At 34.0% G+C, this 22,340-nt stretch overlaps 1 pseudogene; it reads left to right on the plus strand.

Annotated features, from left to right (window-relative positions):
- Positions 1-5,366: 5,366 nt before the first annotated feature.
- Positions 5,367-5,789, plus strand: LOC149217142 (putative receptor-like protein kinase At1g11050 pseudogene; annotated as a pseudogene).
- Positions 5,790-22,340: the final 16,551 nt, after the last annotated feature.

Below are 22,340 nucleotides of genomic sequence, written 5' to 3' on the forward strand. Positions count from 1 at the left end.
TTGGTGGTTCAAACATTGCTTTACAGGGATATGTTGATGCAGATATGGCGAGTGATAGAGATAAGAGGAGGAGCACCACAGGGTGTGTGTTTACTGTATGCGGAACAACTGTTAATTGGGTTTCAAAACTACAAAGTGTTGTTGCACTCTCAATGACGAAAGCAGAGTATGTTGCTACTACAGAGGCTAGTAAATAAATGATTTGGTTATAAAGGTTTTTGGATGAATTGGGTAAGAAGCAGGAGTTGGGCAGGTTATACAGTGACAGCCAGAGTGTCATACACCTTGCAAAGAACTCTGCATTTCATTCCAAGACTAAAAATATACAACTCAAGTACCATTTCATACGACCAATGTTGGAAGATGGACAGTTAAAGCTGGAAAAGATACATACTAGCCAGAATCCTGCAGATATGTTAACAAAAGTTGTAACCAGAGAGAAACTGAGATTCTGCTTGGTTTCAAGTGGTCTTCAAGTATGATGATGAAGATGAGAAACATCTAGGTCCAAAGTGAAGTCATTTTCCAGTAAATGAAGCAGCGGTAGAGTTGCTATAATCAGTCTCTAAGAGGGAGATTGTTGGGTGTGGAGCTTGATTATCTTCTTTATTTAGAGGTATTGCCGCATGACGTCATCCTATGTCAAATGACTGTTGTATTCTCTTCACCTATAAAAATCCTTCCCACTCTAAATTTTTAAAACCTTGTCTCATTTTCCCGGTACAGTCTCCTTCCACCATTCCTATACTCCGAAACATCGTTCGAGTACTCAGCCAATCTAGAACTCCCTTCTGAAGTAATTTTCAACTATCACCACAATTAACAAGTAACTAGTCGGTCCCCAACCCCTACATATTATTTGAATTTCTTTTTCAAATATGAAGAAGTCGACCCCCAAGACCCTTAAAATCTAGGAAGCCAAATCTTCATCAAATGGTCAACCTCTCATGGACACTAAGGCTCAAATTTCAAACCCTGTTTGTTCTTTCCACTTGTTAGACCTCTGGTTTGACTTGTATGGCCACCACGTCTGAGGAGAAGACCCATTTTGTGTAGTTGACTCAGGCTTGTACTATCAGATCGCCCCTTTTATACATCATTTCCCCGAGTTCATGTCTTGGTTGAATCTGACTTATCTTGAGGAGAAAAAAAAAATGTTTCACCCACTGGAGCTAAAATCTTAGAGGTGACCCCAGACCTAATCCAAAAGGCTCTAGTTTAACTAAGCTCCCTTGAACCCCAGCAGTTTACAGAAACCATCATGGTTTACAAAAATGCTACCCTCCCAACTACTGAGCAACAATATTTTATGTCAATGGTTTTAGCCCATGACTTACATTCCTTGCCCATTGCTGATAGTTTCCCAATAACTATCCTTTTTGAGTCTGTGAAGCCTATCTTGTTTGTGATTTCCCACCTGTTTGGAGATGACAATGCTAATATGGCCAACAAATCACACCTAAGGTTTCTCACAAAGATGATGCAAGCAAGTCATCTATATGATATACTTGCTTACTTGGCCGAGTCAATAAAATTCCATTTATCCCATTTTTCCACCACTTCCTACTTTAGGTATTATTCCCTGTTGTTCTATCTATTTGTATACACCCACGTGGAAGAATTTTAATTCCTAGGCTTCAGTTTGGTAGCCTAGACAAAAAGAGGAAGTTTGTTTTTGGCTGGGATACTGATATTAGGAGAAAACCAGAGGGCGATGGTTATTCACAGTTCATCTCCTCCTATATGGCCATTGCCTACAAAATTATTCATAATGTGTCCCGCCCAAGAATTCTCCCTCTGCAGAATGATATTCTTCAACTGAGCAAGGACACCAGGGTGGGAGACTAGTACCTATTTGAGGATTACACAGAGATTCAGGTCTATGGTTGTGAGCTTCCTCCCTACTTCCTGCCTGTATTCATACCTATGAGGATATTTTCCCTTGAGTTCATGAGACGAACCCTGAATGTGGACCATATCAACTTTGTCTTTGCCAAGAAGGGATATATATTCAAGTTGGGGAAACCTATAGGGCCTTTTATTGTTAACTCCAGACATGCCTTCTTGGCAACTGAGGAATCGTTAAAAGAAATGAATTTTGACTTGGGAGATGTTTGGCATTATGTTCCTCATCGGGTCATTGCAAAGAAAAGAGAAAGCATTAAAGCTTCAACTTATGAGCATGAAGATATGCTTGGGCTTGAATGGAAAGCAAACTTCGATTCATTGCCTATTAACACAGAGATGGAGGTCGAAACTTTAGCAACAAAGGACAAGGATCAAAAAAGGATCATCAATGAGATAAGGGATGTAGAGATGGAGGATATACAAACCAACAAAAAGCCTCGGACTCAAGAGATACAAGAAGAAGAACCAAAAATTGAGACTAGGTTGGTAGAGACAAAATCAGACCAGCCAGGCTTCCAAGTTACTTTGGAGGACCCACTACAAGAAGTTGCCTCATTATCCTCATAGGTAGTTGTTCTAAGTTCAACAGGAAGTACAATTACAACTGAACTCAGTTGGCCTGCTGGAAAGACCATTGAGGAAAGGAACAAGAAAATAAGGGAGGATATGCAGCAGAAAATGGCTTCCCATTCAGTGCCATACCAAACCAAACTTCTGGCTGCTATGGATTTGGAGAGAAATCAAATGAAGTTCTCATTGCATCACCCACTAGCACAATCATTACCCTCGGGTTCCCAGTTCAAGGCCCTAGATGTCTCCTTAGGTTTGGCAAGTTTTCCTCTACCCGATAAGATCAACTTCCACAGGCAAGTGGGAGAGATGCTTTACAGTGAGCTTAATAGAAGCACGATCACCATAAGTAAAGAGGAGAAGCTACTAGAGAAGGCCATAACAAGATTGAAAGAGGAAAGAGCTAACTCTAGAGCGCTCCACATGAAAAACGAAAATTTCAAGGAGTTGATTGTGAAATTAGTGGTGAATCCAGAGGATAAGGTTGCGTTTGAGGCCCTTCAAAGCTCACAAGCAGAGGTTCAGGAGTTGATACACAAGTTGAAGATTCCAGCCAGCGAGCATGTACAATCCAAAAAACTTGCACAGGTGGAGGAGGAGAAGACAATCCTGGCAAAGGAGTTGATAGACAGAAACAATGAGGTAGTGGCTCCTAAGCAACAAGTCACTGAACTTCAGTGGAGAATAGACACTCACATTTGTGTTGTGCTAGTGCCTGAAAACCCTCAAAGTCCTACAGAACAACCCACAAAGACCCTCACTGAGCTCCAACTCTCAGAGTGAGAACTCAAGAAGGTGCATAAGAATTTTGACTCAACCCAGCAAGCCTCGTCACAAAAAGAAAAGCAACTTGAGACAACCAAGAGTAATGCAGATTTGATCAACAAATTTTAACCACCTTGTATTAAAAATAATTGGAAATCAGATTTGGGTCAGTTGTGATGGATTTTCACTTGCCTAGCACATGAGCATTGTTCATTGTTTTGCAAATTTATTTTGGAAATTAGAATAAGATTAAATTTCTGTTGGATAAAATTTCGCTGAGCATCGTTCATTCCTAATCATATCGTTTTAGACCTTTGAAAGTAACATTGATAATAAAATATTTTGGCAATTAGATGTGGATTAGATTTCGGTTAACCTACATAAAAATTGGATTTAGACTAATTTTGAGTTAATTGAAATGATTTTTTATATAGTAAAAATCTATTGTTTCAGATACTTTCACATAATGCGATTATAAAATATTTTGAAAATTAAAGCTCAGAAAATAATATTTTGAAAAAATTAAGATTTTGCCAGATGCAGTTCTTTAAATTCCCCGGCTCCTGTTTCTGTTCACTGCCTAAAATCGCCTCTATAACTCAGAATATAATATTTTGAACTCAGAAAATAATATTTAGTGATGCCTTGGATCCAATACTTCTGGAATGGTGGATTACTTTCTCAGCAGTTTATGTGGAATTTTTCATAGATTATGAAGAGGATGCCTTCCTATGGGTAGAGGAAGACTATGTAGGGGCATTTTGTTATGATTCTGTTCATTTAGAAATTTTAGTTATTTGAGTGTTTTTTTTAACCATACTAATTGGTTCGAAAGGTGTCAACAAATGGTATTCGATGTGATTTTCGCCGAAAAATCTCTCACAAACAATAACCTATATTTAATATAAAAAGCATTTATATAGAATAATATTGAAAAATTAAAATATTAATTATTAATATTAAATTTAATTGTTAAATATATAATTAATTTATCAATAATAAATCATTTTAATTAATGTGTTCAGTTAATTACTAAAAATAATAAAAAAAAAAAAATTGCATTTCTATCCATAATTTAATTCTATTGAATATTCACATTTTAACTATCAAATATATAATTAATTTATAACTAATGAATAATTTTAATTAATATTCTCAGATAATTATTTAATAATTTATAAAAAATTGTATTTCGATTAATTCTATTAAATGTTCACAGAATCATTAATACGCGAATTAAATCCTTACCATTCCGTGAAGACATTAAATTGCAATTTTAAAAATGGAAAAAAAATGTAATTTCTGATTCGTTAGGCAAAACAGAAATCTTTTGAACTCCGCTGTGAGACCCAACACCGGCGCAGTGTGGTTGGACATTCAAGAGATGTGGGACGCCTCCGATAATTGATAATTGTTAAGTAAATTTGACTCGGGATAGAGTCAAAGTTGACCAGGTTAAATAATGATGGTTTTGGGCACATGGTATTGTGCACCCATATTATTCTGCCCGTGGTATTATATGTAATAGAGGTTATAAAATGCTGGAAACACTTCATTGTAATGCAAGACCTGGAGGTGAGCGGTGAAGGCTCACTTGATCGAATTGGCAAGAGTTTTGGCCAATGCTAATGAGATTTTATTAAGTTGGGTTTTTCTCTATATTTGTGGTTTTCTTGATAAACATTTGTGTTTATGTGTTTATGGTTGTTGCTGGTTATTTTTATATTTATTTTATGTATGCTCTGATCTAACAATAATTTCAGCGACCACAATCTCATCGGCCAAGGAGGTTTCGCTACCGTACAGGGGAAGGCTTCCGGATTCTCGGCTGATCACCGTGAAGAGAATCAGAAACTGCGCCCCTGAAGGGAATTCCAATTTCCTGAACGAAGTGGAGATCATAAACAACATCAGGCACCGGAATCTGGTCGTTTTGAGGGACTGCTCCGTGGCCAGCGATGAGAGAGAAGGGCACCAGTGACTTCTGATATACGATTACATGTCCAATGGAAGCTTGGATGAGCAATTCTTTGGAGGAAAGTCCAATGCCCGGCCTTTGAACTGGCCGCAGCGCAGGAATATTGTCATGGGGACTGCCAAAAGGTTCGCGCAGGAACATTGTCATGGAGACTGCCAAAAGGTTCGCTTATCTGCACGACGGTATCGAGCCCGCAATTTATCACAGAGACAACAAATCTACTAACATTCTGTTGGATGACGAAATTAATGCGTGTCTCGCCGATTTTGGTGTGACGAGGACCGTGATTAAAGAAGGGGAATCCCATATCACGACTAATGTAGCATGGACGCGCGGCTACATGGCCCCAGAATACGCTCTCTACGGCCACCTGACGGACAAATGTGATGTGTATAGTTTTTGGGTTCTGCTGTTAGAGATGATGAGCGGCAGAAAGGCTTTGGACACCTCGGCAGACTCAGCCTCCGAATACCTCATCGCGGATTGGGCATGGGCACTGGTGAAGAAAGGCAAGATCAGTGAAATAATAGACGACAGAATCCGGCAGTGCGGAGCGGAGTGTGATTGAGAGATTTGTTTTAGTGGGTATTCTGTGCTCGCGTGTTATGGTGGCATGCAGACCTAGAATGGTGGAAGCGTTGAGGATGCTGGAGGGAGAGGTCGAGATTCCTAAAATTCGAGAGAGACCTTTGGCGGTTATGGTGCATGGTCCATTTCTCACAAAAGGAGAGAGCGAATCCTTCGGATGATTCTTAGTCAAAGGTAAACGAAATGTTGTGTCATGTCATTATCACGTTGTAATGTACGATGCCTTGCGAGACACTCCCGTAGCCTAAACGCGTAAGGAGACGTGGAATTGAAAGTAGAATGGAAAAATTAAATAATTTTATAAAAAGTGCAAGTAAATATCGTGAATCGAATATCGTTTGAGGTTCTTTTCCATTCCAAATTCCATTTTGTAATAGCTTGGTCCAACTGCTACATGTGGTTGTTTTTGGTACCCTAAGATTCCATTTGGTATTTGGTATTGTGGTTATGCAAATTTGGTACCCTAAGATTCCATTTGGTATTTGGTATTGTGGTTATGCAAATTAATTATAATGGAAGAAGTGAAAATGAAAATATATTAATAAGAAATAATTTTATTTGGTAATGCTTTTTCTTTTTTTTAAATTATAATGGAAGAAGTGAAAATGAAAATATATTAATAAGAAATAATTTTATTTGGTAATGTTTTTTTTTTTTTAATATATAGCAAAAAATTAATAAGTAATTGTCTTTAAACTATAAACTATAAAAAATAGAAAATTTGAGAAAGCTATTTTTAAAAATAAATTAATAAATAATAATATTAATAGTGAACTCTAATTAAAATAAGTAAATATTTGGTGATATTTCATAGTTTATAGTGAATTACTAAATATTAATTAAAATAAATTAAATATTTCACCAATTTTATTATGATTAACTAAAAGGTTGTAGCTATCCATTCCCACTGGAGATGATTATAGTCCTAAACTCCCATTTTAGATATTATGCTAAATGTCTTTTATAACTACATCTATAATTTCAAATTATATAGCATATATTTAGCAATTATAGTAACACTAAGTCATAATTTAAAATTAAAAAATAAAATATTAAACCCAAAAATTTAAATTTTATTACCAGTGAGAAATAAATTAATTTTGTTTTAAAATTGAAGTTAAACTACTATTTATGGTGTTTAAAATTATAACTCTAAGTTTTGTTCCACCTTAGTTCAAAATGGAGTTATGAGCAATTATGGTAAACACTAAACCATAATTAAAAATTAAAAATGAGAATTTAAACCGAGAAAGTTAAAGTTTTTATTGCAAGTGGGAAATGGAATTTATTTTAAAATTGAAGTTAAAATATTTTATGGTTTTTACGATTAAAGCTCTAGGTTTTGTTCCAACTTAGTTGAAATTGGAATTCTGAAATAGTTTCTAGTTATCTCGGGTTGTTTTTGTGGAACCTTATTAATTCATATCTTATTGACTCGAGTTTGTATGGTTTTGATAGCTTATGTTTTCACTCTAATTTGTATGACTTAAAATGACTCTGCTGGTGTTTTTTTTGTTTACATGGTCTGGATTCCATGGGGTGTTTTGTTCGGTTGGCATAATTTGGATTAAATTGATTAATATAGTTCAAAATATTTTCCACTATTTCAGTGAGTTGATCTAGTTTTTTCTCGGTCCAATAATATAGATGTATTTCACTCTACTGAAATCTCTCTTATTTTCTCTCAACAAATATAAAAAATGCAAATTGTCTCTCAAGATAAGGTCTCGGGAGACATCACATGCTTATTAATATATAAAATGAATCTGATTATACATATCTCTATATAAATGTATAAATACTATCAAATCTGGAGAGCTTTGTAGCCGAATTTGGGTTTTCGGATTTTAAAATTTCGTTGCTAGCGTAGAATCCCAGGAAATTTGAAAATTAACAAACCAATTGCAAACCAGATTAAGATTTTAGAGGGACGAAATGAGGAGATGCATTGGGATTGGCTAGCTAGAGAGTTAGTGCTTCATAATTTTGAATTCAGAAAAGGATCAACGCAGTAAGCGAAATTGCAGCAATATCAATGGCATGGATGCAGAAGGTTATGATTAATGCAGATACCAAAGAATCGGAGATTCAATCTTTGAAGCAGTTGGGTACTGTCCAACATTACAACAACCATAATGTTAATCATGACATCAAATCACTGTTGTCTGCTGATGAATTTTCTGAGGTTAAGGAGGTAGTAAATGACCAGGCCTTCTTAATTCCACTGTTGGAATCTACTAATGAGAAGAAGAGGCCTCAGCAGGTAGTGATATTTATTTGTTATAATGTAACTATGGCAGAAAAGGAAAGTACGAATTATGAAGCCGTGAACATGTTGGAGGCAATTTGTGTTAAGCGTAGTCTACTGTTAAATATAATCTATCTGCAAGATGTTTTGCAAAAGACGATGAATGGATAAACCAAGCACTGTTAAATATAATCTATCTGCAAGATGTTTTGCAAAAGACAATGAATGGATAAACCTGAACAAAGCTTGGTTTTAAGGAAAACTTCTCAGACAATGATTTTCTCATTAAATTCGAAATTATAGTTTGAAAAAAGGTAAAAATGTAAATCCATACATTTATAACGGATATGTTTTATTCTTTCCTTTCTAAATGTATTCACAGTATCAAAATTGCGAAATAAATTTTAACTCAGTAACTTATCAAATATCAATTAGAAAAAAACCAATTAATCCAGAGAACACTTATCCAAATGCTTTCTAAAATTTTTCTTCCTGTAATTTCATGTTATTTGGTTTAAAGCTACGCAGACATATCAAGTGATATCAATGGTGTTCAAACGATATCTGAAACAATGTCTCTCTCATTTTTTAATCTATCTAGCGTTACTAAAAGTGTTCCTAATGGGAATCCAAAGCATGCGCACATTCCTTTTCACTTTTAACAGATTCTTTTAAAACTTCTTTTCAATGAATAAGTTAGATTCGTACATATTTTTATGAGAGAGATTGAGGATGAAAATATTCAATGAAGCTTAAAACTATATAATGAGAAATTCAGGTTTGATCAACATTGGTCGTTAATGTTGATAACGAGATTTCACACATAAATAAAATATCGTTTTTTATAAAAATAAAATAAAATTATGAAAGAGGTAAAAGAAAAAATAATCCAGGAAGCTTAGAATTATTGGTTGAGATATTTATATTTAATTGATTTTTTATTAAAAAAACATTTCACAAATCTTTTATTTAATATTAGAAAAATTTAACTTAAAATAAATTCAAATACAACCAAATTTTTGTTGCAAAACTGATTTTCTTAGCAGAAAACTGATTTTCTTAGCAGATTACAGTGAGCTAGAGGCGTCTCGCCAAGTTTTTTGAGCATAGGAATAAAATCTTAAATCAAACTAAATACATTTCTTTAGGTCTGGTACACCAAAATTTGGTCTCAATAGATGTTAACCACCACCATCATCATCATGATCAAATAATAAAAATAATATATTATTATAACTAATATGTAACACTTTTGGTTCTATTATAAATAAAAAAAAAAATATTAAAAATTATTACTTTTATATATATATATATATATATATATATATATATTATAACTAATATGTAACACTTATTGTTCTATTATAAAATAAAATTATATTACAGATTATTACTTAATGTTTTATTGTATTATTATCTTAATTTTTACATTCAATTGCACAAAGGCTTATACATATGATTTGGAAATCTCGATTGATTAGAAAGGTTATAATGCTGGGATTCATCTCTGTCTGGCTGTCTACATGTCTCAATGGTTTTGCCCCACCTAGCACCTCCTCGTGGGCTGAGGTAGTCACACCGACTACCACTTAATTTCGGTTTTAATTATCGCCAGTCCGACTACTGCCAGAGGATTCGACATTCAATGAAAGGTCTTTCCACTGCTATATCCATGGTCGATGGATCCGATGGTTCTAGTCCTTCTTGCTAACCCTAAGCCATGTCGGCACTGGACCTCCATGAAGTGTCGTCCTCAGGCGAGCTCTCAGGTAAGAGGGTAAGGTTCTAAGTTAGACTCTGAACTTCATTCTTCGTTTCCCTTTCCTTAACTTTGAATGGGCATTTGTTGACAGTTACTCTGTTGCATATATGCTCTACGAGTGTGACTTTGATCTTCCAGCCACATCGCCAGTACGAGCACGACCTTTGAGGCTTCAGGTTTGCACTAAGAAACCCTCTGCTCGTCCTCTGCATGACCTGGAAGGGGATTTAACTTATTCAACGGTGATGTAGGTCGGCAGCTCTCCCTCATCTGGAACGACTTATTCCTAGGTGAACAGGATTTAAGGTTTTGGCTTAGTTGAGATTATATATATTGTTTACGAACTCCAAGGTTTACCCTTCTAGTTTGTCCTTGAAAGTAACCATATGCCCAGCGTTTCCCTTTCAGCGTGGTTGTGGAAGGCATGCTAACATCATAGCATTCCTCTTTGTCTTTAGGTTGGTCTGTTATTAACCTTCTGACGACATTGAAGAAGGAAATCATACTTTCTTGTCTACAGTTAGAGTAGTTAAGGGTTTTGATGACTAAACGTTTGAGAGGGTTTGCTGGCTTTCAGCTCGGCCAAACCCTCGATGTATACAACAGTTCTAGCTTCTTTTTAATGATTTATCATGAGGCCCGCCTTGGTCATTTAAATTTATACAAATATATGGCTACGCAGTTTGGCTGCGTGATAGTTTTACAGTGTAATTTGTATATATGACATTGAATGATCTCCAAGTTTCATACCATGCTCAGCATATTGTTTCTCTATTTCTTGTTTTGAAGTTCTAAGTTTCAATGCTTTGTTTTGACTCGGCTGTTGTGGTCGGTTTGGCTTTAGACCCTTCCTTTCGAGTTTGGGTGAAGCGGACCATAACCGCTTGTCCAGATTATGTGTGTGTGTTTCAGCGTTTGATGTTATTTAAGTGGAATAGTTCGACCACTGGAACTAAATGATGTTCTTCGCATTGAATGGGTTTCAATGTTGTTTTAGCTATAGCCATAGATTTCCATCCATTTCGCTTTGTGGTTTAAGGTTCGACCTTCAAATGGTCGTATTCCTGAATATTGTGAAACATATTTATAATGCTATAATCTCAGATGTGTGATGAAAAGAAGCTATATTCTAGGGTTTTGAGATTTATCTTACTCTGTTATAATTTGAAAACAGTAGCATTCTATTTATATGATGCTCATATGAATGGATAGTTGTAGTTTTTCCATTCTATAATAAAATTAACAGAGTAGGTATATTTCCATCGTTTGTCTTAGAGATTGTTTTAAAGAGTGACTTTAACTAGGAAATTATAATCCCAATGAAAGAGAAATATACTTATTACTTTTCCATTTTAAACAACATAACGTATTTAAATGTTTTTGTTCCTCATTAAAAATAATACCTTCTTATTGACTAGATAATAAACTCAGACTTGATCACTTATCTGTTTATGATTGGTAAACAAAACAAATTGTGTAAATATTTTTCCCTTTTTTGGAAAGTCTCACCACCCAGCCATGGACCTCGCAATTACGTCCAGCGTCCCCCTCCGAGCACTTTCTCCTCGTGACAGTGTCTCTATATGTACACAGTCTGGTGTCTTGGGCTTAAGGACTATTGTCCAACCTCACATTACACACCAGTTTGATTGTTTTCCATAGTATTGTTTCCCACTCGTTCTTTCTGCCCAGCGCCAGGAAAATTTCAAGCAACCCTTCCTCCTTCTTTTCCCCTTCTTTTGGGGAAGAAAGATGGCAACTGATTCTAACTATCCAGGGAGTTAGGTAATTGTTTCCATTCTGTTTTCTTAATCAAAACTGTTTAAATTCTTTAAACAAAACATCATAATGTTCTGGATTTTCCATTCTTAATTCTTTAACAACTATGTTAAGCAAAATTAAAAGTTTCTGAAGTTATGCGTAAAACTTGGTAAAAATAAAAGTAAATATTTGCGCAATAGAGCGTGTTACAGTTTTCCCCCCTTATAAGGAACATCGTCTCTGGTGTTCTTCTAAGAAAATAATGTCGGATAGGCTTTCTAAATGATCTCCTCTTCTTCCCAAGTGGCCTCTTCCAGGCCAAAGTGCTTCTATTGAACTTTAACCTGAGGGATGGTTTACCTCCGTAAGGTGGTTTCTTTCCGATCAAGAATACGAAGAGGCTTTTCGAGAAACTCTCCCTCGGGTTTGCCCTGCACAATTTACAATTGGTTGTTAGAATTGTATCAAAACAACAATTTAATGTCACATATTCATTTGTTTTATTACCTTTATATTTTCCCAGTTAATTATAATCAATGTAAACTTTGAAACGGGAACTATAAACTCAAAACGGGAACTCTGGCCAAAAAACCCCGAAAAACATTAAAAACAGTGCTAAAAATGAAAAGTGTTGATGCTGGAATAACACCTTTTTTTTCTTCTTCTTCCTTTTTTTTTTTTTTTTTTTTGGGGTAAATTTTCAACATTTTTAAAAATGGCGATGAAAACCATTTTTTTGGGCAAAAATTATAAAAAAACACTCTGAAAAAGAAAAGTGTTAATGCAAGGAGAACACTTTTTTTTTTTTTTAAATCAAAAGTAAAATTTCAACCTTTCGAAATAATGGCATAAAATATTTTATCATGACCTCGAAAAACATTAAATTTAAAAAATAATGAAAACATAAAATAAAATAAAAATAAAAATAAAGTTTAGAACAATGAAAAACACACAAAAAAATGGTAAAAAAAAATAAAATAACAAAAAAAAATCATAAAAATGTAAAATAAAAGATAAAAAATTATAAACAAATAAATAGTAAAAAAAATGAGGAAAAAAGATATCTTCTAAACCATAGAAAAAGAATGAGCAAAAGAATATATATATATAAATATAAATATTAAGCAGGTAAAAAATAGAAAAATTAAGAAAAAAACAAAAAAAGTAAAAGTTAAAATTAAAAACAAATTAGATCTTAAAAAATAAAAAATTAACCAAAAAAAATAAAAACTACTAAAATTAAGATTAAAATGTTGATTACTTAAAAAACAAATATATAAAATATATAAAAGACAAAAATAAAAATAAAAAATGTTAAAAAAAAGTTTACTAAAATTAAAATTAAAATGTTGATTACTTTAAAAACAAATATATAAAATATATAAAAGACAAAAATAAAAATAAAAAATGTTAAAAAAATTTTTATTAAAAATTATCTTACAAATCATAAAAGAATTTGGAAAAAAACAATATATATATATATATATATATATATATATATATATATAAGTAAAGTAAAAAAAAAAAAAATTGCAAAAACTGGGAAAAAAAAATTAAAAACAAACTATTTAAAATAAAAAATTAAAAAAATTAATTAACGTAAAAATTAAAAAACTAGTAGAATTAATATTAAAAAAACAAAAATAAATTCAAATTATTAAAAAAAACCAAAAAAAGTATTTTTTATTAAGAAAAAAAAGGTTTTAAAATTTATTTTTTTTTTAATAATTTTTATTTTTTTTTATTAAAAATATATATATATATATATATATAACAATTTTTATTTATTTATTTATTTATTTAAAAATACAAATTAACAAACCTACCTTTTATATTAAAGAACAAATAATAATTTTAATTTTTTTTCTAAACAATCTATATATATGTTTATTATTATTATTATTTTTTAATATAAATCATAAAAAATATTTTAATTTTTTTTAAACAAATTTAATTTTTTAATTTAAAATTTAAAAAATTAGTTAAAAAAAAATAAAAATTAACATTGGTTTTTTTTTTAAACCCAAAAAAAAAAACGGTGGCCCTCTTCCCCCCGCCGCCCGTGGGTGGAGGGGCCTGCGCTCAGCCCCTCCGCCCACAGCCGCGCCACCACGGGCGGCCGAGGGGCGGGAGGCGGTCGGGGGGCTGGAGGGCTATTCTGGGGGCCTGCGTGCAGGCCCCTCCGCCCACGTCCGCGCCACCACGGGCGGCCGGTGGGTGGAGGGCCACCGATTTTTTTTTGGTAATCTAATTAAAAAAAAAATTCAATGTTAATTTTTATTTTTTTTAATAATTTTTTAAATTTTAAATTTAAAGAATAAATTTGTTTAAAAAAATTAAAATACTTTTTAATGACTTATATTAAAAAAAAAATAAATTGTTTAAAAAAAATGTAGTTTTTTTTTTTTTTTTTTCTTTTTAATATAAAAGTTACGTTTAATAATTTGTATTTTTAAATTAAAAAATAAAAAATAAAAATTGTTTAAAAAAAGAATTATAATTTAAAAAAAAAATTGTTTAAATTTTTTTTTTTTTTTTTTTTTAATAAAATATGTATGTTTAATAAAGAATAATTACCAATTTTTTTTTTAATAAAAAATACACCTCATCTTCCTCCTCCTCCTCTTTTTTCTTCTTTCTTTTCTTTATTTCTTTTTTTGTTTTTTTTAATATTAATTTTACTAGCTTTTTTAATTTTTTCATTAATTTTCTCTTCTTCTTCTTCTTTCCTAACTAGTTTTTTTTTTGCTAATGTTTTTATTTATTTTTATTTTTTTCCAAATTTTTTTAGTTTTTTTTTTGCTAATGTTTTTATTTATTTTTATTTTTTTCCAAATTTTTTTAGGGTTTGTGAGATAATTTTTTTTTAAACATTTTTTGTATTTTTTAATATTAAGTTTATTAGTTTTTAATTTTTTTTTCATTAATTTTCTATTTTTTTAAAACTAATTTGTTTTTCCTAGTTTTTTCTAATGTTTTTTTTTTAATTTCTCAATTTTTACTTACTTATATATATATATATATATATATATATATATAGTTTTGTTTTATTTTTTTTTCCAAATTCTTTTATGGTTTATGAAATAATTTTTTTTAACATTTTTTATTTTTTATTTTTGTCTTTATATATATATATATATATTTATATTTGTTTTTTTAGAGACAATTATTTCATGTTGATTGAAAATTTAACTAATGATGTATAAACATGTAGAATATCGAAAATGCCAAATATCAACCTTCTTCTTTAAATATGCAAATCAATAAAAACCTCACTACAAACAAGATAAAAAATAAAAATAAAAACAAGAAAATATGAAGAAGAATACCACTTCCAAAATTATTAAATTTACAAAATAATTATTTACATTTCATACATTAGAAAATTTAAAGTAAAAAAAAAGGTCTTTTAAAAAAAGGGTTTGATGCAGAATAACCACTTTTTAAAATCAACATGAAAATCACTACCATTCTAAAACTCAATGTACATAAAAAAAAAAAAAAAAAGTGCCAAAAACTATGCTCTAAAAAAAACATGTCTGTTCTGCATCATCCCTTTTAAAAATCGGGTCACTTTTTTGCTATCTCTACAAAACGGGTAATAGTATCAGTTCATGTTTCAAAGTTTACGTTGATTATATGCTGATGGTTGTATAAATATTCTTTTAGCAAAGAGACATGGAAAACATTGTGGACCCAGATGTGGCCGGGGAGTGCTAATTTGTATGCCACTGGTCCAATTCGTTCCAGTATTTGGAACAACCCAGAGTACTGGGGTGCCAACTTGGCTCAACCCTTCCACTGTAAAGTGATTTTCCGGGGTTTAACTTTCAAGTACACATGATCCCCTAACTGAAATTCTTTATGAGTCCTTTTTTTATCAGCATAAAACTTTTTGCCTATCCTGAGCAGCTTTTAAGTTCTGGTGAACCTTTTTCACTGTGGCCTCCATTTCAGCTAACGTATTAGGACCCAATGTTAACTTATTAACCAGGTTATTCCAGTTTGTGGGTACCTGGCACTTTCTTCCATACAACAGCTCAAAAGGGCTCATGCCCAAATATTGGTGATGACCATTGTTATAGGTGAACTCCATCAAATGGAGGCAGTCTTCCCACTTGTACGGTTGTTGCATAACAAACATCCTTAACATTTCTTCCAGGACTTGATTCACTCGTTCTGTCTGACCATCTGTTTGTGGATGGTAAGCAATACTGAATCCAATTTGAGTACCTAACCTAGTAAAGAGGGTTTTCCAAAATGCCAATGTAAATTTTACATCTCTGTCGGAAATTACTACCTGGAGTATTCCATGTAATCGGAAGATTTCCCTCATGAATATATTTGCAATTTCTATAGTCTTGTAGGTGGATTTCACAGGTATAAAATGGGTTGTTTTTCTTAGCTTATCCACTACCACCATAATTGAGTCATGCTGCTTCTTAGTGCGGGGTAGTCCTGTAATAAAATCTAGAGTGATTGTCTCCCATTTCCACTCGGGAATGGGTAACGATTGTAATAGACCAGCAGGATGTTGATGCTCTGCCTTCACCAACTGACACTCCAAACACTTTGATAAGTATTCTGCAACATCCTTCCTTAAACCTGGCCAGAAATAACTTTTCTTGATAGCTGTCAAAAGTTTTTGGTATCCTAGGTGAGCGGCATAAGGCTTCTTGTGAAATTCATCCAGTAACAATTGTTTGACAGAATTTTGGTTGGAAATATAAATCTTGTTTCAGAATGTTAAAAATTTATCAGAAGTTATATCATAGTCATACTATTGTCCCTTGTTTCGATCCTCTGTTGCTTGTTGCCAAAGAAATGTGTCTTCAAGGTTCTTGAGTGATGCTTCCCTAATGATTTCAAGAAGGTTAGATTGTATTTGACTAAATTATATTTCATAGACACAATGTGTTTTCCTGCTTAATGTGTCAGCCACTCGATTTTATTTTCTTTTATGGTGCTTCATTTCAAAGTCGAATTCGCTCAGGAATGCGGTCCACCTGGCCTACTGAGCATTTAAACTAGACTAATTAAATAAATTTGTTAAACAGTTATGGTCAGTTAACAACATAAATTTCTTTCCTAGGAGGTAGTGCCGGCACATTTTAAGTGCATGCACTACTGCAGTTAACTCCAGATTGTAAGTAGAGTACCACTACTCATAGTCTTTCAATTTATGCGATTCATAAGCTATGACCTTTCCTTCCTGAGTTAATATACCACCGACCCCCTCTTTACTTTCATATGTGAATACCACGAATGATTTTTTTGGATCTACTACCTTTAGCACTGGTGCAGTGGTGAGTAATTGCTTAAAACTTCATTGACAATCCACTGTCCAGTGAAAGGCACGCACCTTTTTCTATAGTGAGGTCATAGGAAAAGCTATCTTTGAAAAACCTTTAATGAATCGACAGTAATAACTTGCCAGGCCCAAAAAGGATCTAATGTCAACAACATTTTTCGTGGTTGTCCATTCCATTATAGTTTTGATCTTTGCTCGATCTACCACTATAACCTCAGCTGATATAACATGGCCTAAGTACTGAATCTTGTTTCTGTAAAAGTTGCACTTGCTATACTTAGCGTACAAATGATTGTCTCGTGAAGTCTGCAAGAATATTCTCAAGTGCTTTTTGTGCTCTTCCTGATTTTTTGAATAAATTAATATATCATCAATAAAAATCAGTACAAATTTATCTAGAAAAGGCTAAAATATGCTGTGCAACAGGCTCATGAAAGTGGCTGGGGCGTTGGTAAGGTCAAAAGGCAGTACTACGAACTCATAATGATCGTAACAAGTTCGAAAATCAGTATTGCAAATGTCTTCATCCTTTATTCAGATCTGGTGGTAACCGAACCTTAGATCAATCTTAGAGAATATGCTGGCCCCCTGCACTTGATCAAATAAATAGTCAATACGAGGTAAAGGGTACCTATTTTTTATGATAAGTTTATTTAGCTGACAATAGTCGATGCATAGTCCTAAGGTCCCGTCCTTCTTTAGAATAAACAACACAGGGCCTCCCCAAGTCGATACACTAGGGCGAATGTACTCTTTATCTAGAAGTTCCTGAAGCTGCATTTTGAGTTCTGTTAACTCTAAAATACTCATGCGGTAGGAAGCTTTTGAAACAGGGGCTGCTCCAGGTATTAGTTAAATGATAAAATCAATATCACGTCTAGGTGGCAATCCAAGGATGGATTCAAGAAATACATCCAATAAATCCTGAATTATAGGAATACTTTCTAATGAAGTCATTTTGTTTTTGTCATTAGAGTATCCTACTTGGACAGCGTAAATCTGGCAACCTTTTCTTATGCATTTCCTAGGTGGTTAGCAGTAATAGGGCGTAATTTCATGCTTTTCTTGATTCCTTGAATTTCTTTTCTTTGCCTTGATTCTGTAAGGTAGCTTACAGATTTCTCCTTACAATCTACCATGGACCAACGCCCTTCCAACCAGTCCATTCCTATTAGTACATCATATGAACCTAAGGGTAGTATATTTAGATCAACATGGATGGGCTATCCTGAAACTATTATCGGGCAATTTTCTGTTTTTGCAGATACCTTTCTCTTAGCTCTGGTGGCTAGTTGAACTAACCAAGATTTCTTAAATTTGTTGCTTGGAAGTTGGCATTTCTCTACCACTTTGGGGCTAATATAACTTAGGCTAGCATCCGGGTCAAATAAAACAGAAACAGGTTGATCAACAATCATACCTTCACACTTGATCATGGTGGGCTGATATTCTGCTTGATGATTGTCCAGAGCGACATTAATTCTGGGCATACTTCTTGCTATATCTCTGACTGTGGAGGCTTCATGCATATTGGAAAGCTATTCCATTCGAGCTTTGTGCAGGAAGTTCTTATAATAATGAGATTCCCCACATCCCCAACATTGCAGAGGTTGTTTTGGCGGTTGATCAGTTGCAGGTTTACTAATTCCCTCTGTCTGTTTACTTTCAGTGTATGCTGGGAACTTGGGCAGATTCCTGGTAAACTTCCCAAAGGTTCTTTGCTAATTTCTCCGACCATTTACTACTTTTTGTTGTCTGTTTGGTGGTAAATTCCTCATTATTTTGCCTGAAGCTCCTTTGGGTGCTTCGTTTTTCTATTTCATTTGTTGGTAACAGATACATGCCTTTCGTACTGCATCATCCATCGTTCTAGGATAGTCAAATTCTAACTTTTCCTTCATAAAATTGGTCAAACTGCTAATAAACTGCTGAATTTTGGCTTTTTCCTCCTGCATGTATGGGACATATTGTAACAAGGAGGTGAACTGCTTCACATATTCGTCCATGGTCAAGGTCCCCAACCTTAGCTCATGGAACTCCTTAGCTTTTTCATCATAGTAACACTCAGTCAAATATTTGTCCTTAAAATGTTTATGGAATGCTTGCCACGTCACTTGTTCTTTAGCAATATTTATCACTGTTTTAATTTCTTCCCACCAAAGAGTGGCCTTTCCTTTTAATTGGTAAACTGCCAATCGTGCTTTAAGTTTGTCAGTATATTCATAAATCTGAAAATATTTACCCATGTCAATCAGCCATTCTTCAGCTGCCTCTTCATATTCTCCTTCAAAAAGTGACCGTTTTATTTTCTTAAATTCACCTTGTAACTCCATCTTCTATCTTTTGGTCTTCCTCTAGTCAGAAGCATTATTTGAACGCCCCTCTTCATCCTCCTTATGCCCCCCTTCAGATTCTGCATTTTCCTCACCATGATGGGCTATTGGTGTTCTCTCTCTGTCCTTCGTACTGGGGTCTAGTCCTCACTGATTCTGGCGGTCAGACAGAGTCTTGAGAATCTTTTCTTGCTCCTGCCTTAGGCATTCATTATCTGTCCTTAAATTCATCATTTCTATACATAGCTATTGTACAGTTTCAGGCAGGGCAACATTAGCTTGTCGGGACTCCTCTGCGAGCTATATCCATATATCTGGATTGGCCTCAATGTAAGGCACTTCTAGCTGATTTGATAATCTGGGGCTCCTCTGCATTTCTGTTCATTGGTGCTGACTTCTGTCTTTGTGTTCACATTTACCAAACTCAGTTGTTTATTGCATAGGTATAAGTATTCTAAAACTTAATTAAATGTGTAATATTTATCCCAGAAGTCTCAGTGTGCGAGCCTGGGCTCTGATACCATTTGTAACACTTATCGTTATATTATAAATATAAAAAAATATATTGCGAATTATTACTGAAGGTTTTACTGTATCATTATCCTAATTTTTACATTCAATTGAATGAAGGCCTATACATATGATTTGGATATCTCGATTCGTTAGAAAGGTTATAATGTTGGGATTCATCTCTATCTGACGGTGGGATTCATCTTTGTCTGATGGTCTACGTGTCTCGATGGTTCTGCCCCACTTGGCACCTCCTCGTGGGCTGAGGTATTCACACTGACTGTCACTTAATGGATCTAACAGTTCTAGTCCTTCTTGCTAACCCTAAGCCTTCCCTCGATTACCCAAAATTGTTCATTCCTGGTTTGAATGTAGTTTTGTCTAGTTATCATGGCTCTGTAACTTGGTTCAGCTTGATAAGAAATGCTATGTTTATGCGGTGAAATTGATCGGGCCGATAAGGGCACCATGCCGGCACTCGACCTCCATGAAGTGTCGTCCTCAGGTGAGCTCTCAGGTAAGAGGGTAAGGTTCTAAGTTAGACTTTGAACTTCATTATTCATTTTCCTTTCCTTAGCTCTGAATGGGCATCTCTTGATAGTCACTCTATTGCAGATATGCTCTACGAGTGTGACTTCGATCTTCCAGCCACATCGTCAGTACGAGGACGACCTTCGAGGCTTCATGGTTGCACTAAGAAACCCTCTGCTCGTCCTCTACATGATCTAGAAGGGGATTTAACTTATTCAATGGTGATGTAGGTTGGAAACTCTCCCTCATCTAGAACGTCTTATTCCCAGGTGAATAGGATTTAAGGTTTTGCCTTATTTGAGATTATCTATATATATATATATATATATATATATATATATATATATATATATATATTGTTTATGAACTCCAAGGTTTAACCTTCTGGTTTGTCCTTGCAGGTAACCCTCTGCCCAGCGTTTCCCTTGCACCCTGGCTATGGAAGGTGTCCTAACAACATACCCTTCCTCTGTGTCTTCAGGTTGGTTTGTTATGAACCTTTCGATGACATTGAACAAGGAAATAATACTTACTTGCTTGTCTACAGTTAGAGTAGTTAAGGGTTTTGATGACTAAACGTTTGAGAGGGTTTGTTGGCTTTCAGCTCAGCCAAACCCTCGATGTATACAACAATTCTAGCTTCTTTTTAATGGTTTATCATGAGGCCTAGCTTGGTCATTTAAATTTATAGACATATATGGCTACGCAGTTTAGCTGCGCTATAGTTTTACAGTGTAATTTGTATATATGACATTGAATGATCTCCAAGTTTCATACTGTGCTCAACATACTGTTTCTCTGTTTCCTATTTTGAAGTTCTAAGTTTCAATGCTTTGTTTTGACTCGGATGTTGCGGCTGGTTTGGCTTTCGACCCTTCCTTTCAAGGTTGGGTGAAGCAGATCATAACCGCTTCTCCAGATTATATATACATATATGTGTGTGTGTGTGTGTGTGTTTCGGCTTTTGACGTTATTTAAGTGGAACAGTTTGACCACTGGAATTGAATGTTTTTCTTCGCATTGAATGGGTTTTGATGTTGTTTTAGCTGTAGCCATAGATTTCCATCTGTTTCGCTTTATAGTTTAAGGTTCGACACTCAGATGGTCATATTCCTGAATATTGTGAAACCTATTTATAATGCTATAATCTCATATGTGATGAAAAGAAGCTATATTCTAGGGTTTTGAGATTTATCTTACTCTATTATAATTTGAAAACAATAGCATTCTAATTATCTGATGCTCATATGAATGGATAGTTATAGTTTTTCCATTCTAGAATAAAATTAACAGAGTACCTACATTTCCATTATTTGTCTGAGAGATTGTTTTAAAGCGCGACTTTAACGAGGAAATTATAATCCTAATGAAAGAGAAATATACTTATTATTTTTCCATTTTAAGTAGCATAACGTATTTAAATGTTTTCTGCTTCTGATTAAAAATAATACCTTCTTATAGACTAGATAATAAACATAGACTTGATCACTTATCTGTTTATGATTGGTAAACAAAACAAACAGTGTAAATACTTTTCCTATTTTTTGGAAGGTCTCACCACCCAGCCATGGACCTGGCAATTACGTCCAGCGTCCCCCTTCGAGCACTTCCTGCTCCTGACAGTCACTAGACATACACAGGCTGGTATCTTGGGCTCCTAACAGTGTCACTAGGCATACACAGACTGGTATCTTGGGCTTCGGGACTATTGTCCAACCTCAAGCACTTCCTGCTCCTGACAATGTCAGTAGACATACACAGTCTGGTATCTTATGACTATTGTCTAGCCTCAAGTCACACACTAGTTTGACTGTTTGCCATAGCCATAGTATTGTTTCCCATTGGTTGTTCTTTTCCCCTTTTTTGGGGGAAGAAAGATGGCAACTGATTCTAACTTTCCAAGGAGTTATGTAACTGTTTCCATTCAGTTTTCTTAATAAAAACTGTTTAAATTCTTTAAACAAAATATCATTATGTTCTGTGTTTTCCAACTTTAATTCTTTAACAACTGTGTTAGGCAAAATTAAAAGTTTCTAAAATTCTGCATAAACCTTGGTAAAAACAAAAGTAAATAT

This window comes from Pinus tabuliformis, chromosome 1_1, assembly GCF_031772625.1.
Source record: "Pinus tabuliformis cultivar Carrire ecotype Pingquan chromosome 1_1, CPIR1, whole genome shotgun sequence".
In the NCBI taxonomy this organism is placed as follows: Eukaryota; Viridiplantae; Streptophyta; class Pinopsida; order Pinales; family Pinaceae; genus Pinus; species Pinus tabuliformis.